The following is a 10,174-nucleotide window of genomic DNA, read 5'->3' on the forward strand; positions in this document are numbered from 1 at the left end:
ATGTTATAATTTTACTCTTGACAGTAAAAGGGGATTAACTGACAGACGAACACATTTTGGTTCCTCAGTTGTTAGACCTGTTTCTGGATCTATTTGACCTGCTGATTCCAAAAATGGTGGCAGTTCCCCCCTATAAACTCTAGTTTATGATAACATATGCAATATACAAGTCTTCATCTGCTCACCCATAAAAGAATCATGAAACTAGAGCTGATGCAATTGAATTACCTTAAAAATCTCAATGCTATGCACTGCAGTTCTCGCCCTTTAAAAGAAAGCCCTCCTCAACCATTTACCTTGCCACACAATAGAGCAAGAGACAGTAGCGTGAAGCTAAATGATGTGTTTTCGAAGGCTTTCATGGCCGGAATCACGTGGTTGCTTTGAGTTTTCCGGGCTGTATGGCCATATTCCCAAGAATTCTTTACATTTTGCCTGCAACCTCTGATGATCCCTGCCATAGATGCAGGCAAAACATTCTGGAACATGGCCATACACATAGCAAGCTAAATGATGCCAGGATGGAGATGTCATGAGCCACAAAAGATGTATGATTAAAGAGTCATAAGGACTTTTCTCTGTGCCTTGGTGAGGGGCCCTTAGTGTTGTACCTTATTTTCAGCGAACCCCCAGTGGTGCAGTGGGTTAAACCCCTGTGCCGGCAGGACTGAAGACCGACAGGTCGCAGGTTCAAATCTGGGGAGAGCATGGATGAGCTCCCTCCATCAGCTCTAGCTCCTCATGTGGGGACACGAGAGAAGCCTCCCACAAGGATGGTAAAAACGTCAAAACATCTGGCCGTCCCCTGGGCAGCATCCTTACAGACGGCCAATTCTCTCACACCAGGAGCGACTTGCAGTTTCTCAAGTCGCTCCTGACACAAAAAAAAGCGAGGTCCCTTCATGAAGTAGGTGTATTAGGTGAAGTAGTCGGTGATCGATTGTAGAGCTCTCCAGTTTTTTCCATAGTTTGACTCATGAGATGCAGTCAAAGACCGCTTTAAAGTCAATTAAGTCGACGTAGAGTGTAGATATGTTTTGGGAGGAGTATTTTTCAACAGGATGTTGCAATACCAGACATTGGTCTATGGTGGATCAACCTTCCCTGAATCCAGCTTGATCTTCAGCAAGTATGCTTTCTGGTCCATCCACTCCTGGAGTTTCTATTGAAGGGGTCGACCTCCCCCCCCCCTTTTTTTTTTGTAGATGGGGACAATGAGTGCAAGCCTTGGGGACGCAGCCATAGTTGTCAATACATGTGAAAAGTTTTGGTTTTCATCCCACTAACCCTAAAAATGATGGGAAGGAGAGCGTATGAAGCCCCCTCCCCCATTGCTGGCAATGGGCCGGATCTTTCTGCATTTTTTGGCTGTGGATTGAAAATGGATTTTTGGATGTACATCCGTTTTTGGAAGGTGCACAAAAATGGATCCGCGTGTCCGCTGAAATTTAGAGAACAGAAACAGATTGCGGTTCAGCTGTAATGCACAAGCCTAACATGTATATATTTATGGGGGGGGTGTTGAGAGAAGGAAGACTTCACTACCTCCTTGACCAGTGCTCACCCTCCCTCCTGCTAGCAAGTTTAAACTATTAATATTGATCACACTCACTGGGAGATTCTGTGTATTGAAGTTAAAAGGGGTCACTTCTGGTTTAATGCATGTCATATTGGTGGAGGTCTATAGAGATTTGCACAAAACTCTAATTAAACATAAAAGATCAGAGGTTAACAATCTTTTAAAAAATGGTGGCCACTCTTTCAATCTTAGAGGAAGGAGACAGTAAAACTCCTTTGAAGAAATCTTGCTAAGAAAATGATGTGTGTTAGGAACTATTCAAGCCAGAGTCAACTTGAAGGCACACAGTAATCAACATTATCACCATAATCATGTTTGGACAAAGTCCCCTCTGTAGATCTTCCAGGTCCCACAGGGCTGTGATATGACCAACCAACTATGACACAGGAGGAGTCATACTATGTAAGGATGTCATGCCAACTTTTGTCATGGCAACACCTCTCTCTTCCCCCTGCTTCCCACCTTTCTGTTGTCCTCTATTCAACGTCTCAGCTTGCAACATCTCAACTTCCTGCTCATAGGTGTGTGGGGACATTTCCATCCTTTCCTAAACAGACTCTATTCTGCTGTTCCATGACATCATTCGGAGGGACAGGAGAGGCAATATTTTAGTCTGATCTAAAGGCACAATAGTATACTCAAATATTTCTTATTATTTGGTTCGAAGACACTAAAGTTTGAAGCAGCATGCAAATTCAATTGATTTAATAGTTCTGCTTGGCTAGATTCAGCTACATGAGCATTTTACCAAGATACACCTTGAGTTGGGTCCTGGTTGTCCCTATGATGCTTCATCCCTTCTGGGAAATATCATGAGTTGAACTGGGATTCTGGCCAGCTACAAAGTTATATGTAAGTTACCTTATCATTGTGAAAATTTTGATTCCAACCTGGGCCTGGATTTACTGACTAGGGTAGACAAGGCTCTCTCTCTCCCCTCCCAGCCCATTTCTCTGAAATCTGGTGGACCTCATGCCTTGAAGGCACAATAGTAGGCTCAAATATTTCTTATTATTTGGTTCAAAGACACTAAAGTTTAAAGCAGCACAATATTGGCTGGGGCTTCTCTGAAATGAATGGGGAACAAATTAGAGTGGAGTTATAAGGGTCCACACTGACCATATAATACACTGCATTATATGGCATTGTAGATTAAGTATGCTTTAATGATAACTATAATGCAGTCTTGCTTTCCAAATATGCTTTCCTTGAATGTCATTACAGAGGAGTTGAATGCCATCAGGAGAGTTTTATGGATCCATCGTGCCTGCTTCTCAAACTCCTTCGATTTTTCACAGTTCTAACAACTGGTAAGTAAGATGTACGTAGTTGTCCACTGGGGACATATTTCAACTTGGATGATTTTCAAAACACTTCAATCATAGAATTATAGAGTTGGAAGATATCTATCATAAGGGCCATTCATTTCAATCCCATTCTGCCATGCAAGAATCAAAGTACTCCTGGCAGATAGCCATCCAGGCTCTGTTTAAAATCTTCCAGAGATGGTGAATCCATCAGACTCCCAGGCAACATATTCCACTGCCAAACCACTCTTACCAATAGGAAGTTATTCCTGATATTGGGTAGAATAGCCTTTTCCCCCTGCAGTTTGAATCCAATGCTCCTCATACATTTCTCCGGAGTAGTAGAAAACAGACTTGCTCCATCAAATATGTAAACAAGGCTATCATGTCCCCCTTGTATCTAGATTATGGGCGAATCTAGGGGTATCTAGATTCGCCCATAATCTTCTAAATCTGTGATTCCATATTGGATTATAGTTGAGTAATCTGAGATGTAGTTTAGAAATATGCAGCTACTAAAAGAACATTGGCTTTTCTTTGGCTACCCACCCAATGACTAATTCTTCAATCCCTAGAGGCAAATGCAACACCTCCAGATATTTCAGAGAGCATTAACTTGTCAGGGTGTGTTCTCCCCACCCAGGCCTGAGGAAGCACAGCTTTCTAAAGTCTCTTTATTCCCTTTGTTTCATCAAGCAAAATACATGTGATTCTAGGGATTACTTTCATGAGTTCAAGTCCTCCTGGGTCATTTATTTGCCCCTAAGCTTAGACTGGTGAGGGCTTACTGTATTTACTCTCAACTTCTTGTTTCAGTTCCAAATAGCTGCATCATTTGCATAAAGTAAGATGGAAATATGTCTTCCCACCAGTATTTTGGGGGCGGGGGGGGGGGGGGGTAGTGGAAATCCATGTTGTGAAGATGGTCCACCATGGACTTGATGTAAAAGTTAAATAGTAGAGGGGCCAGGATGCAGCCTTGCTTGCCACCATTTCCCATTCCAACTGCCTTGATGAGGTGACCCTGAGGGTTGCTTCTTACTTTCAGTGAGGTCCCTTCATGAAGCAGGTGTATTAGGTGAAGTATTTGGTGATCGATTGTAGAGCTGTCCAATTTTTCCCATAGTTTGACTCAAGAGATGAAGTTGAAAGCTGTTTTAAAGTCAATTAAGGTGACATAGAGTGAGGGTATGTTTTGGGAGGAGTATTTTTCAACAAGATGTTGCAATGCCAGACATTGGTATATGGTGGATCAAACTTCCTTGAACCCAGCTTGCTCTTCAGCAAGTATGCTCTCTTGTTCCAGCCAGTCCTGGAGTTTCCACTGATGATGTCTTGCCTATAACTTACTGATTGTATTGAGGAGGCTAATTGGTCTGTAGTTTGCAGGGTCGACTTTTTTCCCTTTCAAAGACACTAAAGTTTGAAGCAGCATGCAAATCCCATTGGTTCAATAGTTCCAGTTTGGTTGGACTCGGCTACATGAGCATTTTACCTTGATACACCTTGAGTTGGCTCCTGGTTGTCCCTATGACGTTTTTTCCCTTCTGGGAAATATCATGAGTTGAACTGGGATCCCGGCTAGCTACAAAGTTATGTGTGAGCACCTGATCATTGTGACCATTTCTATTCCAACCTGGCCCTGGATTTACTGACTAGGGTAGACAAGGTCCGCCCTCCCGGCCCATTTCTCTGAAATCTGGTGGACCTCATGCCTTGAAGGCACAAAAGTATGCTCAAATATTTCTTATTATTTGGTTGAAAGACACTAAAGTTTGAAGCAACACAATATTGGCTGGGGCTTCTCTGAAATGAATGCGGAACAAATGAGAGTGGGGTTATATGAGTCCACACTGACTATATAATACACTACATTAGATGACATTGTACATTCAGCCAATGTTCCAGGATTATTAAGTGTGCTTAAATGATAACAATAGTGCAGTCTTCCTTTCCAAATATGCTTCCCTTGAATGTCATTCCAGGCCATTAAGCTGGAGAGCCTGACTTACCATCAGGAGAGTTTTATGGATCCATCATGCCTGCTTCTCAAATGCCTCCTATTTTTCACAATTCTAACAACTGGTAAGTAAGATGTACGTAGTTGTCCTCTGGGGACATATTTCAATTTGGATGATTTTCAAAACACTTCAGTCATAGAATTATAGAGTTAGAAGATACCTATCATAAGGGCCACTCATTCCAGTCCCATTCTGCCATGCAAGAATCCCTACCAAAGCACTCCTGGCAGATAGCCATCCAGGCTCTATTTAAAAACCTCCAGAGATGGTGAATCTACCAGACTCCCAGAGAACATATTCCACTGCCAAACCACTCTTACCAACAGGAAGTTATTCCTGGTATTGGGTAGAATAGCTTTTTTTCCTGCAGCTTGAATCCTTACTCCACTTACATATCTCTGGATCAGTACAAAACAGACCTGTTCCATCAAATATGGCATCCTTTCAAATGTGTAAACAAGGCTCTTAAACGTGTAAACAAGACTCATGTCCCTCTTAAACTTTTCTTCCCCAGGTTAAACATACCCAGCTCCCTAAGCTGCTCTCATGGAGATACATGGTTTTCAGACCTTTGACCATTTTTTGCCCCACCCCCTCAATATATTTCGCAAGTAATGGTGCCCAGAACTGGACACAGTTTTCCAGGTGAGATCTGACCAAATCTAAAAAAGTGTTTCTCAACCTTGGGGTCACAAGGGGGTTTCACCCTCAAAGAACCTCAGAAAACATATATTTCTGATGGCCTTAGGAACCCCTTTGGCAGAGATGGCTGAAGATCTCTCTGCCTGTTTTTCTCTTCCTTTTTGGAAACAAATGGCAAAAGGCCCTCTTCTGCTGTGATTGGCTGGCCTATAAGCCAAGGGGAGGGCTGTTTCTGAGACTCCAAGTGGGGAGGGGAGAGCAGGCATGCTCGGTGCACATGTGTGTGTTAGGGAGAACGTGCGAGGCTGGAGGGAGGCTTGAACCAGCGAGTCCCTTCAAGGCATGGGGGTTCTGTGTGGAAAGTATGGCCCAATTCTATCATTGGAGCAGTTCAGAATGCTTATTTGATTGTAGCTGAACTATAAATCCCAGCAACTACAACTTCCAAATGTCAAGGTCTATTGTTCCCAAACTCCATCAGTGTTCATAGTTGGGTATATTGAATATTTGTGTCAAGTTTGGTCCAGATCAATCAGTGTTTGAGTCCACAGTGCTCTCTGTGTGTAGGTGAACTACAACTCCAAAACTCAAGGTCAATGCCCACCAAATCCTTCCAGTATTTTCTGTTGGTCATGGGAGTTCTGTGTGTCAAGTTTGGTGCAGATCAATTGTGGGCTAAGTTCAGAATGTTCTTTGATTGTAGGTGAACTATAAATCCAAACAACTCCAACTCCCAAATGACAAAATCCATCCCCCCCCCCCCAAACCCACCAGTCTTCAAATTTGGGCGTATTGGGTATTTATGCCAAATTTGGTCCCGTGAATGAAAGTACATCCTGCATATCAGATATTTACATTACAATTCATAACAGTGGCAAAATTACAGTTATGAAGTATCTATGAAAATAATTTTATTGTTGAGGGTCACCACAACATGAGGGGTCACGGAATGAGGAAGGTCAAGAACCACTGATCTAGAACCACACTGAGTTCAGTAAAGAAGGAAAGCTCTGTTTATTGAGAGTCTGGTAAAAATTCCTTTGACCCAGTGTGTTTGATCCAAATGGCTTGAACATTGGACTAGAAGTCGGGATTTTGTCTGCTGCTCAGGCAAGGAAAACTGAAGGGTGAATTTGGGCATTCCCTGGTGCTGTTTTTGCACTGGCCATTTATTCTGGGTCTAGTCTGGAGCAGAAATGCCTTTAGAGTAATACTGCTTCTCTACCACCTAGTCCAGCTGAAAACTGGAATTATTATCCATTCTATTATCCATAGAAAAGGAGAATGATTATTATCATGTTTTCTTCCATCCTTCAGGTGCTTCTCTACAGTGTGAAACGTGTATTAGTACAGGCCCAAAATGCCGCATGGAACCTTGTAAAACAGGCGAAGAAACCTGTATAATCTCATATGAACATATCATCCACTGTGAGTTGATGGTTCATCAACTAAATAAAGCAAATACATTGGTAACTGATTTGGAAATGGATTTTCATAACTATTACATAGAAGCATTTGCCCCCCAACTGTCTCAATTTGCTGTTTCTTATCCACCTGTGTCCCTGTTTTCTCCAGTGAGATGTTGAATGATGTGGAAACAATATGGATTGCATCCTTGAACTCTTACAGATGAGGCAAATGTGGTGGGACATGGGGGGGGGGGGTTCCTTCTGTTTATTTATTTTTTAAAACCCCATAAGCATAAGCAACCTCACAACAATGCAGTGATCCCAGCTATGACAATACATTGAACATCTCTATGGGGAGAAACTGTTCTAAGACACATGGAAATTGAAAAAACTAAGGATGATGAAAGCACATCTACTCTGCTCCCTGAGTTTCCTTCTTATCTGCAGAGACACAGATACTACACCACAATTTCTCGCAGCCGGAAGGACTTTCACAACCTCTAAAGATGCCTGCCATAGATGCAGGTGAAACATCAGGCGAGAATGCTTCTGGAACATGGCCATACCATCTGGAAAACTCACAACAACCCAGTGATTCTTGCCATGAAAGCCTTTGACAATGCATTGAACTTCTCTATGGGGAAATATTGTTCCAACACAGATGGAAATTGGAAAAACTAAGGACCAGGAAAGCAAATCTATTCTGCTCCCTGACCTTCCCTCTTATCTGCAGAGACACAGATACTATACCATAATTACTCTCAGCCAAAAGGACTTTCACAACCTTTGGGGATGCCTACCATTGATGAAAACACAACGTCAAGAGGGAATGCTTCTGGTATATGGCCATACAGCCCAGAAAACTCACAAGACACACAGAAATTGGAAAAATGAAGGACCAGGAAAGCAAATATACTCTGCTCCCTGACTTTCCTTCTATCCCGCAGAGACACGGATACTATACCACAATTCCTCTCCACCAAAAGGACTTTCATAACCTCTGAGGATACCTACCATAGATGCAGGCGAAACATCAGAAGATAATGCTTCTGGAACATGGACATACTGCCCAGAGAACTCACAACAACCCAGTGATTCCAGCCATGAAAGCCTTCAACAATACATTGAACATCTCTATGGGGAGAAACTGTTCCAAGACACATAGAAATTGGAAAAACTAAGGATGATGAAAGCACATCTACTCTGCTCCCTGACTTTCCTTCTTATCTGCAGAGACACAGATACTCTACCACAATTTCTCGCAGCCAAAAGGACTTTCACAACCTCTGAGGATGCCTGCCAAAGATGCAGGTGAAACATCAGGAGAGAACGCTTCTGGAACATGGCTATACAGTCCAGAAAACTCACAACAACCCAGTGATTCCAGCCATGAAAGACTTTGACAATCCATTGAACATCTCTATGGGGAGAAACTGTTCCAAGACACATGGAAATTGGAAAAACTAAGGACCAGGAAAGCACATCTACTCTGCTCCCTGACTTTTCTTCTACGCTGCAGAAACACAGATGCTATACCACAATTACTCTCAGCCAAAAGGACTTTCATAACCTCTGAGGATGCCTGCCATAGATGCAGTCAAAACATCAGGAGAAAATGCTTCTGGAACATGGCCATACAGCCTGGAAAACTCACAACACCCAAGCATGACATTTTCTAGTGTGAGGTTAGTTGCTCTCCAATATTGCCAATGTGGGGTGAATATGCTTGTGGGGGGGGGGGGGGGGGTTGCCAGAACTAAGTCTCCAGAGGTTATATGGTCCTCCAGGAGTTCCATGGACTTACTTAGCTTCCTTCTTCTCTATGTGGTGCAAACATTCATGTTTTAATCTGTGTCCATCTTCTCACTGGACATACATATGTTAGAATAAAGTTTCCCGATTCCCATTTCCCTAAGAAGAATTGGTTCCAGTGTCCATAAGTGGCCAAGGAAATAATTGGGAAAACTGGGCAGAGGTACTTTCTTTTAATATATGGGTCATTTAGACCTTTGGGTCTGAACTCAGGGGAATTTCTTCCCCTCCCTGTTTTTTTTTGGTCGTGTCAGGACCAAAAGAGAGAATTGTGAGAGAATTGGCCGTCTGCAGGGACGTTGCCCAGGGGACGCCCAGAGGATTTTGATGTTTTAACATCCTTGTGGGAGGCTTCTTGCATGTCCCCGCATGAAGAGCTGGAGCTGATAGAGGGGGCTCATCCGCCTCTCCCTGGATTCGAACCTGCGACCTGTCGGTCTTCAGTCCTGCCGGCACAGGGCTTTAACCCACTGCGCCACCGGGGGCTCCTCCCTCCCTGTTAATATATTACCAGCCACAGGGACCTTAGACATCAGTATGAAAGAGTCGACTTGTCTTAGAAATGGGAATTTTTGCTGACATCTGAATAATGATGATGATGATAATGATGATGATGATGATGATAATGTTCTCCTCTCCTTCTGTCTTTCCACATAGATAACGTACTACATCAGGAAACCATAAAACGCTGTGACAATGTTAAACGATGCTCATTACCCCCATTTCACATTTATATGGGTCCTTTAGTTCACATCAGGAAAAACTGGACCTGTTGCAAAGGAGAGGAATGCAAAACTGCCTCTGTTTCATGTATGTATAACATTTTCAACTCTCCCCTCCTCCCCCTTTCACTTTCTTAGCTGCTTTGTGTCTTGTTTAAGAGAGGATTGTGGGGGATGTGCGGGGTATGTCCAAGAAGAGTGTTGGTCCGCAACCTGTAAACTTTAAGTAGTTGTGGATTACAGCAGTACTGCTATACAATTGCAGTTCTACAGTTTGGACCTTATCGCATTGGGATATAATCCGCTTATATCAGTATGCATCCCATATCTTTTAGGACTGGATGCATACTGCATTGAGATGGGATGCATACTCTCATAACACCTGATTCTCACGTTTTGAAAATACTGTGCTTGACTCACTACGGAAGGCTGGCTCCTCCCAATCCATTTACGTCTCTACATCACTCTATGACCTTTCTAAAGGTTTTCCTCAAAGATAGAATTTATCCCAGAATCTTCTGCAGCAAACAGGAGGGTGACCAGATGGCATTCCCTGTAAACCCAGGAGCAATTGCTACAAAAGGCAAAATTTGCAAGATTTCCAGGTGTGGGGCTATCATGGTTTTCAGCCAAATATACAGATCTTCGCATGTCTGTATGTTTCTGCAATCGGAAATAACGG

Source organism: Anolis sagrei, chromosome Y, assembly GCF_037176765.1.
Source record: "Anolis sagrei isolate rAnoSag1 chromosome Y, rAnoSag1.mat, whole genome shotgun sequence".
In the NCBI taxonomy this organism is placed as follows: Eukaryota; Metazoa; Chordata; class Lepidosauria; order Squamata; family Dactyloidae; genus Anolis; species Anolis sagrei.